Source organism: Amblyomma mixtum, chromosome 4 (assembly GCF_055824585.1).
Source record: "Amblyomma mixtum isolate Tamu chromosome 4, ASM5582458v1, whole genome shotgun sequence".
NCBI classification, from domain to species: Eukaryota; Metazoa; Arthropoda; class Arachnida; order Ixodida; family Ixodidae; genus Amblyomma; species Amblyomma mixtum.
Window position 1 is genome coordinate 130,689,015 of NC_143015.1, and position 8,102 is coordinate 130,697,116.

The following is an 8,102-nucleotide window of genomic DNA, read 5'->3' on the forward strand; positions in this document are numbered from 1 at the left end:
CGGCGATGGATGGTTTGGTTTGGTTTGTGGGGTTTAACGTCCCAAAGCGACTAAGGCTATGAGAGACGCCGTAGTGAAGGGCTCCGGAAATTTCGACCACCTGGGGTTCTTTAACGTGCACTGACATCGCACAGTACACGGGCCTCTAGAATTTCTCCTCCAAAGAAATTCTAGCCGCCGCGGCCGGGATCGAACCCGCGTCTTTTGGGTCAGCAGCCGAGCACCATAGCCACTGAGCCACCGCGGCGGCCCACGGCGATGGATGGATGGAAAAAACTTTATTGTCAATAAATTGGTGTTCGTGACCTTTACGGGTCACTGGGCGCCGTGGTCGATCCTTGGTCCAGGATGCCGCACTTGACTGCTGCCATCTTGGCTCGGCGCACTAGGAATCGTTGCGCTTCCTCGTCCTCGCTGGCTAGCAAGTGCTCCCACTGCATCACACTCGGGTTTATTCTTGGCTCTAAGTCTGCCTTAGGGCAGGTCCATGTGATATGTTCTAGTGTAGGTTTACCCTGACACCACGGACATTCGTCTGCATATTGTGTAGGGAAAATCTTGTGTAGTTTGTGAAGGTGTGGGTAGGTACCGGTTTGTAGTCTGCGCCAGTCTACCGCCTCCTCTTTGGTGAGCCTTTTGTGCGGGGCTGGGTAGCGTTTCCGCTGACCCCTGTAATGATCGAGTATATCTGAGTACGTGGGGGTAACTGGGTCAAAAGTGCCTGTGGTGCAAAGTGCTGAGTCTGCTCGGTTGACGTATCCTCGAGCTAACTCGACTGCTGCCACGTTGCCCCTCATCCCCTCATGTCCCGGAACCCACACTATACTATGTTTAGTGTTTTTGTATCTTCTCGTCGAGGCGCGCGGTGTGACGTCATGCCAGATGGCGCGGCGAGCGTGCGGCGTCCGCCAGCTGCGGCGGTTGCTAGGCAACGGCTCAAGGTCAGCCTCTGTGCCTCCTCGGAGCACCGCCACAGCGAGATCGGAAGTTAGTGGCCACTGTACCTTTCTCTACAAAAAGAAGTCTAACGCGAGGGCTTCAGTAAGCCGTACACGCATGCGCTGCACCCTCTGCAGGCGCCTCGCGTAACCTTCGTCGTCATCGGATGTAGCGCGTACACGGGGTGGTGACGTGAGCGGTCCATTGACCGCTTCTGTAGCCGATGATGGAGCCTCTCAGCCCCCGCCTCTCGCTAAGCGCAAACGGGTCGACTTTAACCTGGTGCGTGGATCCGCTGACACATCCCCACCTGCGGCCGCTGAACAGTGTGAATGAACGCTTGACTTCCCCAGACTGCCATTAATGCTAGAGAGTAGACTGGTCCACGGTGGCATTGCGTGGGCCTTCAGCGGACGAAAGAAGCGACGAATGTCCAAGTGCAACCCGCAGCGGTCACTAAGTGGTTAAGGTGCTCGTCTACTAAGCAGGAGTACCCTGGTTCGAACCCCACCGCGGCGGCCGCGTTTCCATGGAGGTGAAACGCAAAAGGCGCCCGTGTGCTGTGCGATGTCAGACCTCCAGGTGGTCGAAATTACTACGGATAAAAATAGCCAGGAAGGAGCTTCATGCTGGCTGCCGCGCTCAATCATGCGCAGTTAGACGGATTGGTATGAAATTTTTGATCCATGGCTTCCAAGCGGAACAATCTGCTACACACCCTACCTGCCTTTGCCGTTTCTCTCTCGCTATCTTTGCAAGAACACTTAGACGCAGCCTAACGTTACCAGGATATCGATCGTTCCAGCAAGCCCGCTGTATAATCTTTTGATGCCAGTCCTTATGCAAATACAACTACGGTTGCTTATTTGCAAGGAGTATACCGCCTTACCGACGGCCCCATCACACTCTTCTGGTATCCCTACAGGCGTCGAACCATCGTTACGCAATGACGAAGACCTTTTCAAAAAACTAAAAAAAACGTGGAACGTCTAAAAGATTCATTACCCATTCGCCTCAGAATCAAAATACTTTCCTTTGCGTCCTTAAAGGCAACGCACCGGCGTGATAAACGGATTCGAGAAACTTTCTCGCGAATTAAATTCACCAAAAAAATACCAGCACACACCATGATAAAGCTCTTTCCGGAACCCCTCTTACCACGTCCGGGATGCAATAGCTCCCGGGCTCAATAATTCACGCACCCCCCCCCCCCCCCCCCCCCGTTCTCCTTCCCACACCTCCGCTCACTTCTACAAAACCCGTGGTTGCGCAACTCGTTTTCAAATGGAGTTTCGACCAAAACTATTCAGCGCTCCTCGATGAACGACGCCTCTAAGAATTTCGCGCGGTGCACGACGACCGTGTGCAAATAACCCAAGCAGAACTCGCCCAGGGCTCTTCAACATCGGGGCTGCAGTAGAGCGCCAAATATCCTCAGACCATTTTGTTTGTTTGTTTGTTTTTGTTTCTTCGCAAAAGACTTTGCCGTTACAGCTCCTGTCCGTAACTCTCACGTTGCGTTCGATTTTCCCAGTCTTTCCGGAATAGGTAGTGCGGGACACAGGTGAGTTGGAAATGAATGCTGCTATAGTGAGAGGAGATTCCTTAGGATAGCCTTGCACGCTGGATATACATACTTTTTTTTTTAAAACGAGAAGTCTTTTGTGGTGTTGCCGACGCCTAATGTTTGCCCTAATTAGCTGCGCTGAAAAGAAGAAGAGAGTTCCGTCTTATTCCACCAGAGGCGTTGGTGTGTTTCGTTTTTGTTTTCTGCTTATTTCGCGCGTACAAGTTCCACCAGCAAAAGCTGCTTTCGCCTTTAGTATGGACTTCAAAGCAAGAAAATGTGTTGAACTGCATGTGTGAAGTATGCGGGATACGTCGCCGAACGTTCGCGGCAAAGCTTATACGGTTAAATTCCCCTAAAGACCGGCACCGAAGTTGAGACTGCTTCGGATACGCCGTCCAAAGAATTTGGTCACAAGCCGAGTTCACACAAGAAAACTCTCAGCAGAAAATTGGATCGAGCAATTTCAAGAAACCAGAATTCCTCTTCGTTGTAGTGCTCATTGGGCCTCTTGTTTTTCTTTTGGATCCTTTCTTTCAAAGAAAGAGAAACATTCCAATACGCGGGATTAACGGAGATAGCGATGAACCTCCCGAAGGCTCATATGACTTCTATTTTAGTTCTGTCTTTAGTTTGTTTAGATGGGAAGCGCATATTGGCCAAGCAGTCTGATTTTCAGCGTTAGCTGCTCATGACCGCCTTCCGAAGCATAACCCTTTTCAAAAATGGCGTTTAAACTTCTATAACATTAATTGACCGCCCGCTGGACGCGACGGCACTAATGGGTCTCGGCAGCGGCTCCCCTTGCCCACACAGAACACGGACACTGCTCCCACATTATGTGAAAGACCTCACGACATACATGTAAATCCCCGCTTTAAACAATCCGTACCCGCGCCGCGGTGGATTAGTGATTACGGCGTTCGGCTGCTGACCCGAAAAACGCGGGTTCTATCCGGGCCGCGGCGGTCGAATTTCGATGGAGGCGAAATTCTAGAGGCCCGTGTACTGTGCGATATCGTTAAGAACCCCAGGTGGCCGAAATTTCCGGAGTTCTTCACTGCGGTGTCCCTCACAGCCTGAGTCGCTTTGGGACGTTAAACCCCAATAAATCAAATCAAACAGTCCGTACATACCTGCCTGCGTGAGCTAGCGGTGGCGTCTCACTCGCAGCCCATTAGTAAGGGGCTCGATTCCCGACTACCTACCCCAGCTTTCTTCTCAGCGCACTTCATTTCCTTTATATAGTCACATGCCCTAATGATGTTTGAGTCACGTTGCGACCTTCTATTCACCAGTTTTACAAAGTTTTAATCACTCTTCACGCGATAGCGTTAGAGGACTCGTGTCGCAGAAAATCCGGCGTCGCCGTCGGTGTCGTTGACCGTGAGCGAAAAATCCTCGAAAAATGCCCAGAGAAGCAACCTAGGAGGTAGATGGGCCACCTAGGTCATGTGACATTGCGACGTCATCACAACCTACTCACCAGATTGTGAGCAAACTGTTTACCGTGGCAAGTGAAATCAATGATTGGCCGCTCGGGAAGAGCAACCTGAGTCGCACAAGCCCCCATAGATGGCAGCACCTGTCATCGCAGGGCAGTGGCGCATCGCTTAACCGCTGCACCACTGCGCCAGGAGTTGTATGAAGACATCCAGGGATCTATGAATGCAAAACTGGAGAAAGGCCAATTCAGTAAGCATGGACATAAACCCATTAAGCTATCGCGTCATACCCGTACAGCGGAGCTTAACTGTCCCATCTAATTTTTCATTCCACAGTTCCACGTGTGACGTCAGGAAACTGTCGAGAATCCGACTGTTCCTCACGAACTGGCGACGACAAGTGCTACACAGGGTTCTGCGCTGAACAGAACCATGAAATCTGCCGTGTTAAAACTGTCGCACAAAAACGCAAACTCACGAAAAAAGGCTTAGACAGTGCTATCTTAGATCCTGTTTTCTCATCCTTAGGCTCCTGAGCTAACCCGAGCTTTGATACTGGTAAATAACATACTACCTCTGTGTGCGCGTTTCTGTCCTCTTCAGTTGTTTTTCTAGATTCTTTTCACGCGTTTTACTCCGTCTATGGCCGATCAACTAGCCGAGACGCTGACTTTGTATTACGATCATTTCGAGAATTATTTATCGCTGCTTTAAGACGCACTGAGATGCGGCGATACCCGAGACGTTGGCTCCTATGGGACAAGTATAGGGTCTTTGGAAGCGACAGCAATTACCATTCCAAATGGACGTATACAAAGAAAAAAAACAACGAGAAATGAATTACACCCGCTTTCTTGCGACACTTTCGCATCGAATGACAACACTAAGTGGCCCCTGCACGAAAACTGTCTGAGACACCCGATCACTCTTTATTCGCGAAACACACGGGAAACTGCGTGCTCCTCCTTGATGCATTGTAGCAGATTTTGAGCATCTTTTTACTTTTATTTCAGTCTTTCGTTTTCTCCCGAAACTCGTACTTGATGTGGAGGGAGGGAGGGCGTAAAGAAATTTGATTATCACAGGATTATTTTATTTCATTTCATGCTATTGTTTCAGAAGGGCCAACGAACTCAATCGTAACGAGATTATAGCTTCAAACTCGTATTTCACGTCATAACAAGCAAACATAGTAGTCAGTTAAGTGTCTCGTTTACGACTCTCGCGGTGACTATCCTCATTTTACAAAAAGAAAAAAAATCAAGCGCGCGAACTAACCTGATTAATGAACCTAATATTTGGCTTGATTGCGCGCTTCTAAAACATACAACGAGACCGTGTTCTTTTTGAACATACTGTACGTGTCACAAGCGAACAAAGCAAAAGTTAAGTATAGAAAAACACGATCTACCAAATGATCTTGCAATTTTATAACGGTAGTTTTAATATCACCAGTTCTTCAACCGGCCGACTCCTTTTGTTTGTTTTTGCTTCTTATGTTTTGTCTCTGCTGTTTATTTTTTACTATGACCCCTCCCCGTGATCTACGCGTTCTTTTTTGAACATATTGTACGTGTCACAAGAGAACAAAGCAAAAGGTAAGTATAGAAAAACATGATCTACTAAATGATCTTGCAGTTTTATAACGGTAGCTTTAATATCACCAGTTATTCAACACCTAGACTCTTTTGTTTGTTTTTGCTTCTTATGTTTTGTCTCTGCTGTTGATTTTTTACCAAGACCCCCCACCGTGATCCACTCGAACCAGTCAAGAACCTTTGGCTGTATCGCGAAAAAAAACTCCCTCTTTTGTGACTCTCCAGTTACCGCTTGCAACGCGCGAGACATCAATTGCCTCGCGGTAACCGAATAAGCGATCCTGTCTTCCGCCCCCTTAATGTGCAGGCCACCCCTCCTCGACAACCCCTTGTTTATATCCTCGGACCTTCACCTCTGACATGTAAGTACGGAGCCAGTGTGTGTAGCAAGTAGGAAGATGGCCACTTCATCAGCGGACGGTTCACCGGTGAAGTTCGCTGACAAGTTCCGCCAAATTGTCTCTCTTTTGAAGAGCCTCCCACATTCGAGGAGGGTCGGCCGCGTAGTACAACATAACGAACACAGTGTAAAGAACGAGCCCACGGCGAATGAAACAGAGAGACTAACGCCGTGTCGGAGTCGGTAATGAGAGGGATCAACTCGGGTTCCCGGGAGAAATTAAGCTAGCCGGCACCTAGTAGCGACATGAGAAGGAAGAAGAAGAATATGGAGAGCACGTGTGCACGCGTGTACGATGAACGTAAACATTCGAGGGTGAGGAGAAAGAAAAGGAAAAGAGTGAGGAATTGAGGTTGAGGGCACCGATGCAGTAGAGCAAATAAAGCACTCTCCGGTAAATGTCAAGTGAAACGGTTTTCGCTTTCCTCTGTCCTTCTTTAACTATTTATTAATGATGTAGCATTAGGAGATTAATCACGGAAAAAAAACCAGCGTTGTGTTCTGTCAAAAGCTTCACTGATTGGTCGAGACAGTTATGACGCCAACAGGTCATGTGGTGTGCCTGCTACCTGCCACCTCTTCTCCCTACCCTCTCTCTTTACGTGTTTCGCCGCAAACAGGACATTCGCCACGGAAAATAACCTGGCTTTGTCGTCTGTCATAAAATTTGTTGATGCTACAGCTGTCCCATTCCATACACGCAATTAGGTGTCCCCACAGCTCCTATTTGTTGTTATTTTTCTTACATTCTTCTTTAATTCTGTACATGTTTATCTATTTTTTATTTCTTCCTTTTCCGTAAGTTCATTATTTATTCTGTTCTTATCTTTCTCTCTTCCTTCCATTTATTTTTGTATTTCCTTCCTTTTTTGTTTCGTTCTTTCTTTCCGCATTTATTTTTTCCGGCTTTTCTTTTCTCCTCTCCCTTCGCTCTTTCTGTTCTTCGTTCCTTCTATCTTTTTACCCTTTTTTCTCACTGTCTTCTCAGTGTCATCATTTTTGCTTTGAACGACGTTAACGCTGCGACCGAGTGTCAGGCTGATAACAACCGTGGATACTGAAAAATTCAGATCTTTGTATTTTCATTTTTTTTGGCCCACCGTAGCCCGGACAGCGTGAAGAAGTTTTCCCCGTCGGCAAAGTCCCTATTTCAAATTCGGCTATCATCATTATCTTTTTAGCTATGTTGTCTGCAGAGGCAAGGCCCTCCCTCAGTGATTCCTAATTAGCCATTTTTTTTGCACAAGCCGTGGACTTCGGATTCCTTATAATTTCCCTAAGTTCTCCATCCGTCTAATTACCTGCCGCCCCAGACTACTCATGCTTGCCTACTATCAGTATCCACGCTGTCAGAATCCTAATTACTCGGCACTGTTTAGCCTTTCCCGCTTGCAGATATCACTAATGGCTAATAATTTAATTTGTCCGGTGCAAACAGTACCGGACTCTGAAACACGTCGTATTAGAAGTCTGTGGATTAATTCATTATTCGCACTCGTTTTTGTATTTCGTCTACTCCGCAACCCGCGGCTGCTGTCTCCTCTGCATTTGGAACTAGTAGTTCGCGGCCCGGTTGAGTTTCACATGACTGTTTTGGCGCCTCCACGCACACGTGCGTACTAGGCCTTCTTCACTTGCGGCCTTCGATTCGATCGCGTTCCCCATACACTTCACAGACTCCAGAGCTCGCTTGCATGGAGCAAATAGTCTAGTTCCGACTGTTGTCTTATTCGCAGTTCTGATTTCGCAGTTCGAGCGGTGGAATTTTGATTCCACCGCTCGACTGCATCCTTCTTCGAAGGCATCGTGTATCTACTGAGGGGGAGCGCAACCGCCTCCTCTTATACACTCCAATATGACGCCATAATGTCACGTGGTGTGACGGCTAGGGGTCCCACGGCGACGGCGCGAGGTGGAGGCCGGCTCTCTCATCCGATGTCACGTGGTGTGACGTCACGGTGTCACGTGGCGTGACGGCTAGGGGTCCCACGGCGACGGCGCGAGGTGGAGGCCGGCTCTCTCATCCGATGTCACGTGGTGTGACGTCACGGTGTCACGTGGTTTCACGGCTAGGGGTCCCACGGCGACGGCGTGAGTGGTAGCTCTAGCAATATGCTTCGCATAAAAAATGGCTGAGGTTAACTTGGTTAAGC